The 18,687-nt window shown below is 39.4% G+C and overlaps 1 protein-coding gene and 1 long non-coding RNA gene across 7 annotated transcripts in view; both read left to right on the top strand.

Annotated features, from left to right (window-relative positions):
- Window positions 1–1,704, top strand: part of LOC141567193 (uncharacterized) — a 157,763-nt gene extending 156,059 nt beyond the window's left edge. For both annotated transcript variants that reach the window (XR_012489632.1, XR_012489631.1), the window contains exons 2-4: window positions 113–323; window positions 467–600; window positions 707–1,704. This is a non-coding gene — a long non-coding RNA (uncharacterized LOC141567193). The remainder of the gene's footprint in view (window positions 1–112; window positions 324–466; window positions 601–706) is intronic.
- RBMS3 (RNA binding motif single stranded interacting protein 3) overlaps window positions 1–18,687 on the top strand; it is a 1,259,852-nt gene that overhangs the window by 190,662 nt on the left and 1,050,503 nt on the right. The gene's annotated exons all lie outside the window — the stretch shown is intronic.

Genomic DNA, 18,687 nt, shown 5'->3' with positions numbered 1-18,687 from the left:
GTTGATACCCCTCCAACCCCAGCCCCTTACTTTTCCCCTGACTGTGACCCCGGGACAAAGGAAGGAGGACCTTCTGCTAATTTTCAACTGTATCTTGCTCTCTGTTATGTAGTATTTCAGTGACAGGATCCACTCAGGAGAGTTGGGGCAAGGCTGGCTGAGGTTCTCAAGGACCTGAGTTTTGAGTTCAGGTGCCCGCATGGCAATGGAATGATGCTTCCTGACCTTTCAGACCTTTGAGACCTCTGGGCGGTCTTAGAAATCACCTCAAGCCTCCCATCCAGGATACGACTGCCTGGGGGAATTCCAGGGAAAGGTAGCAGGTAGAGTATCCTTTCTGAGTTTTATTCTCTCTCGTCCTCCCTCCCCTCCTTTCTGTGTGCCTGTGTTGCTCTGTTGCCTCCTTCTCCTCAAGATTCCATAGACCAGTGATGCAGGGGTATTTATTTTATGTTCTTGTCAACAGAGATATCATGGACTGAAAGGTGATGGGTACCCCCAGTGAGCTCACTACAAGATCTCAAAGATTCCAAGCCACTGGCTGATCCAAAGCATAAAGCCACCGTTCTGGAGAGGCGGCAGGAAGCAAGCCTGGAGGAGGTGAGGAAACATCACTCTTCCCTCTGCCCTTGACTCCATCGACCTTTAGCTAGCAGATGGTTTGGGCCCAGGTCTGATGGGCTTTGTCCTGTGTATCCTTTCACAGGCTCTGCTTTTTGGCCAGAGGACAGACCATCTTCTCAGGTGTCCCGGGGGACTGCTGAAGGGCAGTGAGGAAGATGCTGCTGGTCCCCAGGGCAGAGCAAGCAGCTGGGACCAAGAAGTGGGACTCAAGCCCAGCACCCCTTCCGATGAAGCTCTCTGAGCTGTGGTTCTGGATTGGACTGTTTTTGCTTTGCCATCATTGTATAACGCCCAGTTCTGGATGCTTTTGATTGGTTGGAATTTTTTTTTTTTCTTCCTTTTTTCCTCCTCTGTCTTTTCTTTTTCTTCTCTTGGCCCTGAGAATTATAAGAAAAGAATTGCTTTCGAAAGTATAATTCTGTCGCTGACATTAGCCTTATTTATGAACAAATTCTGTCAGTAGGGATTTTTCTGCAATCCCACGTTACCTAGTAAATGGGGCTGCATGGTTTGATTTGTGTAGTACTGATCCTTAGATTAAAAATATGTTTTCTTTCTTGATTTCTTTTTTTTGAGTTTGGATCCAGGTAATGGCCTGAGTCACATTTGCTTAGCTACTGAAGCGATCTCAATGTGGTATCGCTTGGAGTTGAAATACAATCAAGCTTATATTATACCTGGGGCGCTTGCATGCTATTTGATATATATGTTACGCCACAAAGAAACACAAACCTAATAGGCTGAAATTTAATTCCTGTCTGATCCTGCAGCTAGAATGGGGGAGAAATTATAAATGTCAAAAGTGGCTTCAAATACCCCGAATGTAAGCTAACAACAGTAAGTGGATGGTTTCCAAATGCCATTTTCTAAGGCAAAGCACAAACTGGAGATCAACTGACCTCACGAACACTGTTGCTCAGGTCTGTTTGTGGATCTACCCATTTTGGAGGAATTAGAGAACAAGGCACGCTTCTGTGTTTGGGTTTACAGAAATTGTGGTACTTCTGTCATGTTCTGTAACTGTGCCTGCCTTGCAATAAAACACCTTTAGTTGACTCAGCAACAAGGTCTCTGTCAATTTCCTGCAATCCTGTGTCTTCAGTGGCTTTGTAAGAAGGTCCAAGGCAGACCTACAAGTGGTCAACCTGCCAAAGCTCTCAGCTGGATGCCACCTTATTGCTCTTTCAGAAGTGTCACTAGAACTATGCGTTGCTTACACATGGGGGCCGTGTGTGTGGTCAACTTGTCTATTCTTATTATAGTCAACTCTAGAAATCTCTAGCTGTGGCATAACCCTGTTAGGCCAATGTGCTACTACCATCTGCCATCCTTCTCTAATTTTTGCAGTCCGCACTGATTTCTCTGAGACTGTAGGACAAGCCACAAACTCTCTGAACCTCCATTTCTGCATGTGTAAAATGGGGACAGTGGCACTGCCCATAGCTATGGTGACAAGTGCCTGTAAGAGACATCACGTGGATGCTACTTTACACACTATAAACATACTGGGACGTGGCAGCACTCAATAAATGGTGGTTATTTTACTCGTGGATGCAGAATTGAAAGAACGTTTTAATTCCTTATAGTTGAGCTTTGATTAAGAGCGCTGAGTAACCTCTTAGCTTCTTAGCCCTCCTTGCTTAAAGCCATTCGAATAAAAGGTAAAGATTCATGGGACAGGAGTCAGAAGAGAATCTGCCACTTCCTACCTTGACCACATGGCCAAACACCTTAATTCCTCCTTCTGTAGAATTGGGCAGCTCTTTTGTTTCCTTCACAGAAATGACACTACTGCTTTTACAGAAAGTGAAATTTGCCACACACATAGATGTGTGAGGTATCGTCTTTCCCACCTGTTTGCAACATTGGGTCTGTGCCATTGGAGGGCAGGCGAGTCTCTCTCTAAATTCTGACAAAGAGGTCTTATTCACTGCAGGGAAGAATCCGACCCATCTTAGGCCTTCTCAGACTATATCTGCCACTTTGGTAGAAAGCAGTTTTGAGAAAACCCCAGCACTGTCCACCACCCCGTCGGAGATTTCAGGATGACCAAATGTGAAGCAAAGACAAAGCTAAGATAATTCATTTCATAGTGAGTGGCCTATGATGTGGTTTTCTAATTGCCACGGGGTGCATTATAGCCCCACAGATATTAATCCTGGACTTCAAGCCATGCATAGCAGAAAGAATATTTTCTACTTTCTACCTTGAAGTCATGAAAATGGTAATAATGACACAACAGCAAGTAACAATTAAGTACTTAGTTTATGCTGGTCACCGAGCACAGCACTTTATGAGCACCGGCTCACTTAATTGTCACAACAACTACATGAGGTAGGCATTCTTAACTCCTGGCTGAGAAACTGAGGCATGAAATGGCTAGGTAATTGGGCCAGGCCCCCTAGTTACCTGCCTCACCAGTTACGGTGAGACTCACACCTGGGATGCACGAGGTCTTCCTGAGTCCAAAGCTTGGCCTCTTCCCCACTGTGCTTACAGGTAGCTGCTTTCTCTGAGTCCCAGTCCCTTTCTGCTTTTCTGGCTTCTGACTTTGAACTTCACCTTTGGAACTTCCCTGTCCTTACTTGGGACTATTAATTATCATCCTCTCCTGCCTGTTTTCTCCCATCGTTGTCTAAGGTCTTGGCAAGTGTATGCCAACTAATTGCAAATCAATATGAAAAGTAAAGGTTTTACTTAAAAATTAGCATTTTTTAAAATGTAGAATAAAAAAAACATATACTTCTGAATGGAGTCCCGGTTTAGCTTACCTTATGCTGAATTCCACTTCTATTTAGCATTCTAAGGTTTCAGTGCATCGTATCCAGGGGAAGTCCTAACTGGATGTGAATGTTGATCCCAAGAGGTATCTCAAGGGTAAATGAGAGCACCGACTAAAGGCGAAACAATATTAGATTCTTGAACAAAATGATGCTGACTCTAACCTTAGTTCCTTAGTGTGTATCAAAGGACATTATTCATGTCAGAGGAAAATAACCTCTTTCCAGTTCCCACCAACAGCTTACCCAGAAGGTGGTATTATTGTGTATATGTTAGAAGGACTACAGGAGTTTAAAGCAGTTACATATTTGCAGGCTGATTGTTCCAGAATATAGTTGGCACCTTGTCCATTCTTCTGAGGGCTTTCTCTGGCTGGGGCATCGGCATGCATTCCAGCTCAGAAGTGCTGGGTGTTTATTCCCCTCCCCACCGAGACTAGCCCTCAACCAAGCCTGAAGAAAATTGGTATATAAATGCCCCAGCCCCCTCACCCTCTGGGCGACTGACTGAGGCATGCTCTGCACTGGTTCTGAGTCCCCCAGAGAGGTGACACTCCAGTTGCTCTTGGTGGCAACTAATTTGTTAACCCGCTTTTGTTAGATACTTTTGTTTCCTTGTCTCACACACTCACTTCTCAACCAGTGTTGCCTGGGATCAACACCCCAATAAGTAGTTAATGTGCATATAACTTCCTGCTTTAGAGTCTGCTTGGGGGGGGGGGAGCCCAAGCGAATTAGAATTTCTGGTGCTGGTCAATTATAGAAATAACAATGTTCCAGAGAAGATACAGCGGTATCATCCGGGACTAAACAGTTTCTCACCGTGTCCTTCTACTGGTACCTCTGCTATGTTAGGAACTGGAAAAGAGACCTTGTGAATCTGAGACCCACTTGTCAGAGAACAATTTCCTTCCTGTGAAATAGGCATCTCCACAGGTTACGAGATAATTTTCCTTTAACTGAAAGACTCAACAAACATATGAGACCGGGAAGAATCACCTGATGGCAAATCAAATTACAATTCACCGGCTAGAACAAGTAATTAAATATAAGGGGATAATGGGGAAAGGAGAGAGTCACAATCCTAAAACCCCCTTTCACCTCTCAAGGACTCCTTTTTGCCTTTGAATAACTTCTGCTTCAATTAACATTGATTGAGCCTGCCTAAAGTGCCTGGCTCTTGTCACATTCCATTACAAGAGGCTCCAAGACACTCTGTCTGCCAGCCTTTGTTGTGCCCGGACATTTTCGTAGGAATATTGAATATTGTGCGGAGTTGCTAGTGCATTGATCAGGACTCTTGTACAAGAGGTTTGCTTTTTCTGGCATGGAAGTTTTCTAAATGAGATTGCATCTTTGAAAATTCTCTAAGTTCAAGTTATAATGCTCTAAAAAGCATGTCAGCCTGACCTACTGCTGCTTTGAAAGATAAATGTTGAAAATGTCAATCCTGTAAAGTAAGAAAATGTGCCTGAATCTTTGTTACAGGCATCACACACCTAATTTATTTTTATTGTTGTTGGGCGGACACACAAAGAAACGTGTTTCCTGTATGGGGTACCCAGTAAAGACTTTGATGTTTATTTTATTGGAGATGTAAATGGAATTATAGTATATACCAGAATCTGCCTTATCTCTTTTCTTCTCACTCTTTGCTAAAGTCTTGGAGGGTGAGGCTATATTTTATACAAGATTAAGGCAAGATTCCTATGAGGAGAAAAAAATCAGAATAACATAGTGTTTAGGATCTTAAATGACCAAGGACCTTTTATGTAGGAAAAACCTTTTCATGCCCACATTTTAAATCTCATTATTAATTTTCCTAAACATTAACATGCTACTCTGGCCACTAATAAAACATACTTTACGAATCAAATTATCTTAAATATTTAAATCTGATTACAAATTTAAGTAGACAAATTCTCTGAAATATTTCAATAAAATCTCTGCAAATTTCATTTAAAAGCGTTACAGACGTTAAAATCAACTGGCATGTGCCTGCGTGTGCACACACACACACACACACAACACAAATAATCACAATGAGATTCAAAATGTATTATACCTACATTTAACTGAGTAGGAGGTATTTATACTATGGGTTTGATTTATGTCTTCGTTATTTCTAAATTTGTTTTATCCCTTCCCTGTTGTTTATACTTGTCAGTGTTTTACTTTCCTAGAGTTACAGTAATCTTGCTAGATTTGAAAGACAAAGAATGGAGTCTCAGAGCAGCTGAGTTTACAGATTTTGAGTTATCAGTCAACTTGATTTTTGATTGACATGTTGGATCTTAGTGGATCTTTTCAAAGTTGATTCAGTCCTGGGCTGATGTTTACTGGCCTGAGTTTTTTCTTAACACGTTGCATATGGTGAGGTTTAAATCCCTCGTGAAGATTCTTGTGATCCGTACGCAACGTGTTAAGAGTCAAGGTTCAGTTGCTATGTCAATGAGCCTTTGGAAGCCCTTGTCTTATACTAGCAACACGGAGAGCCCCTGAGAGCTTCTATATCCATCAAATCTTAGTCCCAGGCAGTGAGCCTTTACTTCGTGATGCCTTAGTTTCTCAGTACTTTTTAATAAACACATCCAACAGTTTCTTCATCTAGGGAAAGAAAGAAGGACACTGGGCAGCAGATTCTCTTCTTGGGGCCACTGCCTCATGCATTAGCTTCCAACACACTTCTGGACTCTACTCGCTATTATGTGTGTCCATAGCAGCAGATCACTTCTTTGATCCATGAAGAAAACTCTACAACTTTTCTTGAGTTATTTGACTTAAAATTCACTGTAGCCATTCCTTTCTATTTACTGAGATAAACATGTATCCATATATTAAAATATACATCAAGTAAAAGTAACAACATCTATATATGTCAAACCTCTAACCTACCTATTAAAAATATTTTTAAAACTTGCCCATCTGTTTGTTATTTAATGATCTTTTTGTATGCCTTACTTTTTCATTGTTGAGTATTATTATGGATTCAAGGCTTTTCATAGACATAAGTTATTCCAGTGAGCTAGAATATTCTTGCTGCTCAAATTATTGCAATGCAGGCACCCCCTTAAGCATTCTCCTTTGTCTTTTCAGCGTTATTCCTGAGACATTTTTGAAAGTCTCTTGCTTAAAGGCAACAAAATATTCTATACCCATATTGGTTCTTCTCTACTATTAGCTAAGATTTCAGTCTTTGAGTAGCTCTGAGTCCTATTAGTAGAGACTAGGACTAGGATTGCATATCAGTTTTACCGCCATGGATGTGGTGGTGATAGACAAAATGATATATGACTTTTGGTTGCTATAATGGAAGTGCTGGAAAAATGCGTATTTTCAGATAATAAACTTTCGTTATCATTTTCTAAAGTGAATGCTAATATTATTACCTATTGTAAATTTTTATTTAATATCAATTTTTAAAATTGTATTTTCTTACACCATGCCCTCTTGGATTATCAATTCAAACTAGAATCACACTCCTTTCCAATTTATTTGCTTTAGATGTTTTATTGATCACCATTTTGGAGTTCTTTTTATTGATATTCTTAAGATAGGCTCCAAATGGAGATAGGCATGGAATACAGTATTAAGATCTGTTTTCTCATCTGTAAAATAAATGCTTTGATGAGGTTTACTATTGAGATTTTTGTCCTGTAGGCAATGGAATTCTCCTTGGAATTTTTACCATTGGTCTAATGCAGTGGTTCTCGAAGTAGAATCACCCGGAGAGGGGTGCTAAAACAGGTTGCTGGGCCCCACAGCCAAGTTTTTTATCACTAGGCCAGGGGTGTGGCTGGAAAATGTGCATGTCTCACGAGTCCCAGGTGGGGCTGATACTGTGAGAGCACACTCTGGGGACCACTGGTCTAAGGACATAAAGTAAGGTTTTCTGGCTAGGTAAGGCTAGCCTTTGGAGCCTTGAACTTGGAGGCTATTAATCAAGTTCAAGATGAGATAAGAAAAAGTACGAAGTAACAAATCCTAGAAAGACGTCTTTGGGTTATAAAAATTGAAATTATTGTTGTGAATCTTGCGTATTCAACCAGGACCGCCATTTACTTCTTGGTTCCACTCTCTTCAGGCAACTCTGCCTATCAGCTGTAGATCCCCTATAGAGACTGAAGTGCAGAGAGGTATAAAAACCTCAATTTTATGAAGTCAACAGAGCACCATAATTCATGTAGAAAGTGATTTTCGCTGTTAATAAACACCAGCGGAATTGCTTCCAAAACTTCTTTGGAGGGGGAGAGAATTCACACAAAGGAATTTCGTATCTTTAAACCCAGATCGTAAGTCTTGATTTTCTTTTACCTTACCTGACATCTGTCACAGCAGAAAATGTATCTTCTTAAGTGTTTAAGCAAGTGCCAAGTATGCTGTCACTTCAAGATGAATAATAAACAGCCATAATAAATGGATATTGTGGGTGACATTAATAAGACATTTGCAATACTGCAGGAAGAATCATGCTGGAAGATAAATAGATGCTTTTATTTATACTATTGTTAGCAACTTGAACTTCTGACACACAGAGCAGGTGTTCAGTCTATTTTGGAGCTACCTGACAAAACTCCTTTGTTTTCTTATGCCTCTGTCTGACCCCAAAATGTAGATGTGCGTCAAGGGTCTGTCTTCTCTCTTTGTGCCTTGGCTTCTGTATTTTTTTTGTCAGTGAACGCTTCCACACCCTTTAAATTATTATGTCCAGAGAGGATGATTTCATGGTCTAACCTACCCTCCCCCCAAAAAAAAACACACAAAAAAACAAAACAAAAACAAAACCCAAACACCTGAATTTTCATTTCCAACTAATTGTAGCACGTCTTTCTCTGGACGTCCTCCTCCAACTCAAACCACGTGCCTGTAGTCGGACTCAGTGCTTTCTCTTCCCAACCCAGCTTGTTCTTATTTTCTTTTCTCCCCGAATATAAGCCGCATCGTGTGCTTCACGAAAATCTCCCTCTGTATCATCTCCGACACCCACAAGCTTCAGCCTCCAGTATGTCTCTGACACTGATGTCTTTATTTCCTCTTCTACTCACAAAACTGTATCTTAGGCACCCAGTGCTGCCATTCAGATGACTGTGAAAGCCCTTTAAATGATTTTCTCATTTTCAGTCTCTCTCCACTGTAATCCAGCTTAAATATCATTGCAACACAAATTTTCCCCAAGATGATGTCCCTGATTATGACAGTGTCCTGATCTAGAGTCTTTCACGACTCCCGGGATGTAAGGAGATATGTTCAAACTCTTTGTCATGCCATTCCAGATTTTCTAATATAAGCCCCAACTTCCTTCCTCGCTCTTCACTCGCACTATTCGCTTATGAACCCTCTCACTCCATTGGTGTAATATCAGTCTGTAAACAGGCCTTTAAATTTAATCTTTCATTTGTGTTACTCCTTCTTCATATCATCTCCTTTTTCTACCTATCGATCCAACACTTCTAAAAGATTCATAATACATGCTCCTTTCCTGTAGAGCATTGCTTCGTTCACCCCAACCAATGTTGCCTTTTATTCTTTGTAACTCCTTCATTACTTTATGGAGCTTTCACTTCTGACTTGTGCGCGTACCTGGTTGTTGTGACTGTGGAACATTATTTGTTACTGAATGACCAAATCCTGTTGTGCATCTAGATGGGAAATATTGGTATAGAGATTCTTGGCAAATGCCTGCTGTTCACATCCATCAAACATTTGAGAGCGAGAGAGCCCTCTCTTGGCCAGGCACTGTGCCAGAAATTGGGGCCTCATTCCTTTAGGCTTTCACGGAGCTTATGTTACATTAATGGAAGAGAAAGACAAGAAATGAACCAATGTAGGTTGTGATTTTTACTAATAAGAAAATAAAACAGTAATGCTAAAGATTGTTGTGGGTGCAAGATGTATGTAGTTACGGAGGGTTTCTCCGATTAAATGGCAGTTAGACTTGAAAAATAAGAAAAAGCCAGCCAAGCAGGGAGATGGAGGAAAGTGTTCTAAACTGAGGAACAGCATGTGAAAGAAAGCCCACCAGGAAGGAATGAGCTTGGCATGTTTAAGAAAGAGATTAATGACTGGTAGGGTGGGGCATAGATAGATGTAAATGAAAGTTGCATGAAACTCATTTCAGTAGAAACTACTTCATTGAAGTAGAAGGGAGTTAGATCATGTTGGGCTTTGCAAACTATGGGGGAAATTTTGATTTGATTCTAAACATATGGGAAAACTTTAAAGGAGTTCAAAGGATAATAGTACTGTGTGGAAATGGAGTTATAGTGGCACAAGAGAAGTAAGCCAGCTGTTTATTATTCTAAGGTATTAATTCCAAGGTGTTATTTGGAAATTCCTGGTTGGGTGAGTAGCTGGCCTAGGGTGGGTCTCAAAAATTCCTTTCTGTTTGTGAGATCAAAATCAAGTCATAGGACCACCTTGGTCTCTTTCCCCATTGGCCACACCTTAACTTGACCCTTAACCTCTTGTGAGTCCTATGGCAAGAAAGGGCAGGAAAGAATAAACTCAAAGAGAGATATCTCAAAGGAGCCCAAGGGCCATCTTACTTTACCAGTGACATGGGGAAACTTTCAAGAGAGGGAAATTCTAAAAAGACAGGACATCCAAAGAGTCCAAGCTATGTGGGCCCTATAGTTAATAACATTTTTGCTCACAGCACTGTAGCTTCTACAATTACAGCAAAGCTCCATGCTCTGTCCACAAGACCAAATAGTAGTGATTTGGGCCTGTGTCCCATGTCAGCATCCCCTCTCAGGGATGGACAAAAGAAGGTCTTGAGCTCTTTATGAAGGTATTCATTTTTTTAAAAATTTCCTTTTTAGGAATGATGTGCATGTAATTTAATAAAACTATATATATATATACATATATATATATATATATATATATATACACACACACACACACACATATACACATATATGTATATATATAAAAATATGTATATAATATATACATAATTGCTCAACTTAGTAAAGTATTTTGTATGCCACTGTCTTTAAGTAGATAATCAGAGGTAGTCACACTCCAGATTTTTTGCACTATTAGTGGAATTCTCTTCCTGTTGTTTTTTTGCTGAGCCCAACACTGTCAGCACCTTTTTTTTTTTCCTGTAAGTGACTAACTCTGTTATGTAATTCACTAGAGTAATCTCTTCAACATTTTAAAAGATAGAAACATTATTTGGAACCTTCTCTGGTCTTTTTAAAATTTACCTCTGCATGCCTTTTTAAGCTTTACTTATTCAGAGTCTCATGACTGCTGGATCTTATTATCTGACTAATAATCAGATAAGATTATTGGTTTGTTGATGAACAACAATAGGTTAATGTATCATCTTTCCCAGATTTAAAACAAAATAAGTTTTTTTCCAAACATCATGGCCTTAAAATAAGAAATAGTTAATGAATCATTGTATTATCTGACATAGCATGTTTACTTTGCTTTAACCATATACTAGCTCCTGTGCTGGAATCAGAGGTAAATGAGAAATAGTCTATAACTTAAAAAAAATAAAAATCAGTCTAAACACCAGTAAAATCTCAGGGAAGGGATTTTTAAAATATCATCCAATGCTTAAATTTCCTCTGGAGAGTTGCTGCCAAATGATGGTCCAACTTCCCTTGGAAATCGTCAGTTTCAGTGAACTCATTGTCAACCATGGCGATCAGTGCCATCTCTGGGGTACTCAGCCTTATTACCAGGTGAAAATGTGTGTCTCTCTGTTTACCCGTTCTAACTCAGGGCATTCACATTCTAAATGCCTACAGAGGCTTGGCAGATAATACACGAGTTAAGCAATCAGGTATTAAAATAAGAAAGTTCAAGTGTTACAATAAGTGGCGTCTGGTACGTGGGCACAAGCTAGTGAATTAAGAGAGGGAGTGGTGGGAACTGTGGTCGACTGAAGAGCATGCCACTTTGCAGCTCTCATTTATTGTTTCTCTGGAGAAATGTATCCCAGATATTTTAATTTTTCCCCTCAAAGAAACCAGAAGATGGAATCTTTATGTGGCATCTCCAACTTTTAAATTGGCAACTATTTCAAAACCTTTAAAACATTCTGTGGGCCAACATTCTGAGAGCCAAGGAAGGTATCTACAGCTAGATTTGGATTGTGAGCCATTAATTTTCAACTTTTGTTCTAAGTCCCACAGCTGTAAGGAAAGGATCCAAATTCTCTTTCAGTTGACAGCCCATCAGGCATTTGAAAATAGCAATCACTATCTCCCATCAGCACACTCTTCTCCATAATTTCTTCCTCCATTTAAGCAGCACTTCAAACAAACTCACATGATATTTTTGACCTAACCAACAAACATATTCCATTAAATAATTGTGTTTAGGTGACATCCCTATAAGAATTATGAAAAAAAATTAAGGGCATACTTATAAACCTTTGCCAAGCTATGTTTCTTACCTATATAAAAAGTTACTCTTCCAGAAAGCCATCAGTACACCAATATAAATCCAAATCTTACTGAATGGTGGAGATTTCAAATTGTTAGGGAAACTACTTGGGAAAGGTGTTCTCAAATCACCCACCAATTCTATCTACATATGCCTTTAATTATTTAAAATGCCCAGTCCAGTGTCTGCTTCTTATAGTAGGAAATCAATAAATGTTCATTCCTGTGTTAATTATTCTCCATTTGCCTCACCATCTAGATCTACTCTCTGTCCTTATGTTCCCTCTGGACTACAACACCCAGGCTCCCTTGCCAAATGCCTTCAGTAGGGTTTGGTGTCAGAGAGCTGAAGAGGAAGGTCAGGTTGTTTCTTCCATGTTCCCTCTCTGCTTTAAAGCCCCGTCTCTGACAGTAGCTGTGTGATCTCAGCTTCTACCAGAGACGCCTTCTGCCATGGCTCCAGCGCTTATGGAGCTCCTACAATACTTTTCTCCTCTTGTCTCTTTGGCTTTATGGGTGGAGTCGTAATGGCTTCCTAATGCTGCTTATGTCTGGGTACCTCAGCATCCCTTATTTGTCCCTTACTCTTGCCAAGTAATTTTGTCATTTGATTCGAAACATTTGGGGCAATTTCCTTATTCTGCCCCTGACAGATCCATTCTCCTCCCCTTTCGCCTTATCTCTTATAATGCCACCTCTCCACCTCTGTCTGTATGAGCAATAGAAACTTGTCTCTAAAGAAAGACGTTTAAGTATGTAGTTAGGAATAGTCACTCATATGTTCTTATTTCACTATCATGGCAAGTGTCAGGTTCTTCTTGGACATGTTACTCTCCACAGAGTCATGTTTTAAATTACTAAGAACCATTTCATTGATACATGGAGTGCAAGAATATCTTCGTGGATACATCAGGCTAGTCTGCCATCTCCAGCATCCTCAGGTATAGCCCCTCAAATACCAGAAACCATGGACCTTCTTAGTTTATGAACCAGACCTGACCTTCTGAGATGTTTCAGAAGACTTATTCTTACCAGTCTGGTAAGGCCAGAATTAGTCTTGCTTTTCCGGTGATCTTGAAGAGATGCCACCAAACCCAACCTTTACTATAATTTCTGCACTTTGGATCTTCTGTATATTCTCAGTTCATGCCTGGATGGAGATCTGTGTAAATTGTGCAAACTTCCCAAAATCATAGCCCTGTAATTCCATAGGGCTGCATGAATTCTAGATTTAAGCCTTTCAGGGCACTGGAATTTGGTCCTCTCACCACACACCATATTAGTACTTGTGGCGTAGGCCACACCCATCTCTTTCTTCCTTTTCCCTTATGTTCTTCAGTTAAGGTCCATCAATGGCTTGGGGAAGAATCTGAGCCAGTTATGACAGTGTAATATAATAGGTCACCTTCTGCAAACAAACATTTTATGAGTATTTAAAGTCAGGGACCAATAAACATAGCACTACAGCCAGTCCTGCATATGTAAAATCCACTAACAAGTAATTAGGGAGAGATGAGTAGTGGTTTTATGTTAAAAATTCAGAACATCTCCTACAAAAAGCATTTTCAAAACAATATGAGTTTTAAAATCTGCATTAATAATTTTAATATGGTCTTATCTTTAAAGCATTTGCTAAGTACTAATTCTCCCAGAATACTTCTGAAGTATGTATCATCACCAAAGGTGTGTACCAGCCTGGGTTATTTTTAAAACAAATTAGTATAGTAAGTAAGCGTTCTGTTCTTACCTTAATATTTCAATTGGATTTAGGGGTTGAGGTATCATTTAAAATGACAGAAACAAAGCAATTAAAGTTGTATTCATTGGGTTATGATAGAATAGGTTATATGTAGACATTTTATAATGCTACAGTCAATGCCCATTTCTTTTATGTTGTATATTCTTACAGAATGCTCTCCTGAGCAGGGATTCTCAACCATCAGGAATGCTATCCTCAGTGGGATATTGGCAATGTCTGGAGATATTTTTGATTGTCACAAGGATGGGGAAAGGGCACTATGCCACTGGTATTCAATGGGTAGATACCAGGAATATTTCTAAATATCCTACAATCATAAGACATTTCTTACAACAGAATAATCCAGTCCAAATGTCCATAATGCCACTGTGGACAAACCTTGCCCTAGAGAGAAAATATTATTTGCCAGTTCAGCACCCTGTCTGCTCCTCTCCATCTCTGACCCCTAGACTAGAGCTAACATTTTACTAATTTCAGGTCATTTCATCTAACAGAAATTTTTGCTCAGAATTTCCATAATCTTTCTATCCAGTCATTATGTGCATGATGCTATCTCCATAGAAGAATGGAGAACTGAGGTGTTCTTCAGGATATCCTAATCAAAATGGGTGTGTTTACGAGAGGAAATTGTTATTTGAATCCAAACCTGAGTCGAAATGCCTTTTCTGCTAAGATGCATTTCATTGGGAAAGTAAATCCCTATAGTGCTTTCTTCAATTTACCATGACACATTAAGGAGAGAAACAGGTGAGCCTGCAGTCATAAAGTTGTCAATTCCTCTGGATCGCTGAAATTGAAGATCTGGGCAGATGGTCCTTTTGTCTAGCTGAGGCCATCAGTGAATATTAGTATTTGCACAGGGAGGGCTGAATGAGGTTCACTTGTTGCGTATAATAGAAAAAGAGTTGGCTTTTTGGGTGAGTCAGCCCAAGGCTGAGAAATCAGGACAATAAGAAAGTTAGAACAGGAGTACAAGGTCTAGAGGCAGAGGAAGAGGAACAGCACCAAGAAATATAGTAGGAGAGTAGAGAAGGTTCACAAAAGTGACTGGGGCAAGAGTCCTTCCAGGAGTGGGGACTCTACATGGCTTTAAAGAGAAGGCATGTCTAACATTCAGTCAGTTCTGGTTATTTGTTTTTCTGTGCTACACACATCCCTCTATAACCTCAAAACTTAAGTTAACTACACACACACACACACACACACACACACACACACACACACCATCCTTGTTAGTAGTTTCTGGCAATGTCAAAGTAAAGGGGCTAAATTCCATGTCTGAATTAGTGTGGTTTATAGAGAAATGCATCCCCATGGGATTATCAGACTTCCACAGACATAAAGGAAGGAGCTAGAGCTAAATGCAATAAGGAAACTGTATTCACATGAGCACTTGCAGAAATCTTGGGAAAGGAAAATGAATTACTACAGAATAGAGGGTAGAAAATACCAGTAAATTTTACTTATATTTCAAAAAATGAGGTTACATCAGCTGGATCTGGGTAACATAATGTATTAGAAAATGCTTGATTTCAAGTAACAGAAATCTAAGTTAAACTGGCTTAAGCAAAAATGGAATTTATTGACCTAGATAACTGGGAAACCCAAGGGGCAGCTGCTTCAGGTACAGTTGCTTTTAGAGGTACCGAGTCATAGGGGCTTTGACTGTCTTCATCTTGTGACTTTACTTTCTACTATAAAGACTTCATTTTTAGGATAATTCTTTTCATGTGACAGCAGAGATGGTTTTTACTTACCTCAGGCTTTTAAGCACTTTAGTGCTTATTATACTCAGAAGGAGAAGAGCTTTCTTATTTAGGTCATATGCTCAACCCTGGATCAATTCCTGTGTCTAGGGAGTGGCATCGTCTGGCTCCTGGGTCATGGGCTCAATCTCTTGCCTGGGGAGTCAGGATCATGTGATTGGCAGGTCCATCGGGTAAAGGAGGGCACTTCCCTGAAGGAAAAATTGCTGAAGAGATAAAAAGGTAATGACGGTCTACTGAACACAAATTAATCTCAGTTTACTTGATGATGATTTTTATACTATGATTTTACTAGATAAATAAGTCTGTTTTTAGCGTGTTGAGGTTGTCAAGCCAAATATGTCTGCACTAAAACATAAATCTTTTTCTTCTGGGAGAATCCTCCTAATGGGTAAAGCTTTTTTCTTTTCATGTGTTTCAATCAATGATCCTTTACATAATCAGAATCGCTTGTAGAGACTTTAAAAAAGAGCCCATGCTGGTCCCTCTCCCAAGAACTTTGATTCGGTTAATCTGGGATGGGGTCTAGGCATTGGAATTTTTTAAAACTATCCTTATTATTTGGGGTTCAGTGGTGGTATCCTGGAACCCCTATGCAAAAATGCAAATACTTCCAAAAGAAGTGAAGACTGAGTCACTAACACTCTGTGCAAATCAGATGTCCATAGAACCCACGCGTATGTATGAGTCGTGTGGGGCCAAGTGAGAACAGAAGAGAGACCAGGAAATGTGGAGGGGGTGGAGTGTGAAGGTAAAGGTCTGACTGGCAACCTGGGCACTGCTGAGGATGGCAGGTCTGGGGATAGTGGCACACCGCAGGGGAAGGCCCCTACAGCAGCCGGGTAGACTCTGGAGGGCATTGATGACCCAGTGTTCTTCTGATCAGCTTCTCACCTCATGTCATCGTTCTTAAAACAGGGATTCTGTCTTGAAGCATTTCTTCAAGCCTCGGTTGCGGCTACCTATTAAGGCACCTCTGTTCTGCTCCAGCATTGAGGTCTGCCTTGTTTGGTTCTTGCCAATTCTTCTAAAAATGATTATAACAATTACTAATTCATTAATAAATATCAGGGACAGAATAAGAACCACTGTGTCTTGTTTTTATATTACTTTACTGCAGAAATAACATTAAAAATACAAACTGCATTGTTTAGTGCCACAGGTTGGGTGCATACTGTAAGAAGATGCTGAGATGGAGTTTCTAAGGGATGTGTATGGGGACCAATACCTGTGAAAAGGAGGAAGAAGCAGAATCTGGTAGAGGGAGAAGTTGAGCTGCAATGCAGGCCCAGCAGATCCTTGACCAACCTCGAGTATTGGCTGTCAGGATGCCCTGAGTTGGGTTTAAAAATGGTGGGCTTTTATACCTTAAGCTTTCTCATTCACAAAATGGGGGCTGCTCTTGGAAGAGTATTGCTTTGGACAAGTGGTTCTTTGCAGTTGAGGCAGATATTGAAGGAGCTGACAGTTAGGGGTTTGTGCTGACTGTACCCCCCTGTAGCTGAGCAGCACTTCTTTCCTTAGTGGGGGATGTGGACATATATTTGGATCTGGTTTGATAATATTCTGTTGAAGATTTTTCCATGGGTTCAAGAGAGATATTTGTCTTTAGTTTCTCTTTCTCCCTCTTTCTTGAAATGTCTTTGTTTGGCTTTGTTATTGGAGAAATAGTGGACTTATAAAATGAGTTGGGAAGTGTTTCCTTCTCTTCTATTTTGTTAAAGAGTTTATGTAAAATGGGTGTTAATTCTTCTTTAAATGTCTGGTAAAACTCTTAAGTGAAACCCTCTGGCCCTGGAGATTTCTTATTTAGATTTTAAATTACAAATTTTTCGGTGTTTATAGACGTAATCAGCTTGTTTATTTAATGTTGGTTAAATTTTTATAGTTTGTGATTTTTGAAAAATTGATCCATTGCTTCTAATTGTCAAATTTATGAGCATAAAGTTGTTCATAATATCCCCTTAATATCTTTTTAATGCTGCTGGATTTATAGTTATATTCCCTGAGTCATTCATGGGATTGGTGATTTGTGCCTTCTCTCTCTCTCTCTCTCTCTGTTATTTGTTATTCTTTCTACAGGTTTATCAGTTTTATTATTTTTTCTGAAAAAAAATCTTTTTTTATTCAATGATTTTTCTTTATTGTTTTTGTTTTGTTTTCAATTTGATTAATTTATGTTCTTACCTTCATAATTCCCTTCTTTCTTCTTGCTTTGGACTTATTATTTTTTTTTGTTATTTGTTTGTTTTTTTTGAGGTAGAAACTTAGATTATTAACTTAAGATTTGTCTTCACTTCTAACATAAGCCTTTGGTGCTATAAATGTCCCTCTTAGCACTACATGATCTGTGCCCCATAAAATATGATATGCTGAGTTTTGTTTTTGCTTAGTTCCATGTATTTTTAATTTATTTGAGCCGTTTTCTTTGATCCATGGATTACTTAGAAGTGTGTTGTTTATTTTTCATGTTTTAAAGAGATTTTCCTGTTGTCTTTCCATTTTGATTTCTAGTTTGATTACGTTATTGTCAGAGTAAATATTCTACCTAATTTCAAATGTTTTATCTCAGTAAATGTTCTATATGTACTTGAAAAAACATGTATATTCTGCTATTATTGGATGGAGCGTTCTATTGATTCTGTTGGTTAATTGTGTTCTTTAAATATTTTATATCCTTGATGAATTTCGCTTAGAAATTCTATCAGTTGCTAAGAGGAGATACTGGACAATTTTTTCCAGTAAAATAATACATACGTGAACATACATACAAATGGGTTTGCACACAATTTCTAGGAGGTTCTAAATTTTTCCATTGCTCTTGTAGTCTCTATTTAAAAATCTCTGGTTTTGATAGAGGTTTTCATTCTCTTTCCTGCCATGAGTAATAGAGATTGTCTGATGAGGTCTTGAAATAGGGCAATAACTATGAGGGGGAAAATATACTTTATCACAGAGAGTTGCTGAGATGATGTTGACAGTTTGCATGTTAGACTTCACAGTTTTGCCCAGGCTTGGGCATGACTGCTTTAATGTTAATAACAACAGAAGAGTCTCCATGATTGGGGATTGTGATAATCATAAACATCCCTCTGAACATAAGGATGCCATAGGCACTATAGGTGATGCTCCAAATGTCATCATCTGTCATACTACAACAAGTACAAAGTGTTTATCCCAGGCCTTAGTATGTATTGACTCCATTAAGGTTAATAAATGTCAGGGACACCAATTGATCATGTGTTGAGGCGACAAAGATGAGACCTATATCAGTTAGATATTGCTAACAAAGCACTCCAAAACTTAGGGCTTAAAGCCATAAACATTTCTTATTGTGTACAAGTCTTTGG

Source organism: Rhinolophus sinicus, linkage group LG10 (genome assembly GCF_036562045.2).
Source record: "Rhinolophus sinicus isolate RSC01 linkage group LG10, ASM3656204v1, whole genome shotgun sequence".
Classification (NCBI taxonomy): Eukaryota; Metazoa; Chordata; class Mammalia; order Chiroptera; family Rhinolophidae; genus Rhinolophus; species Rhinolophus sinicus.
Note: the sequence above shows the minus strand (reverse complement) of the source record. Positions and strands in the feature narration are given on the sequence as shown.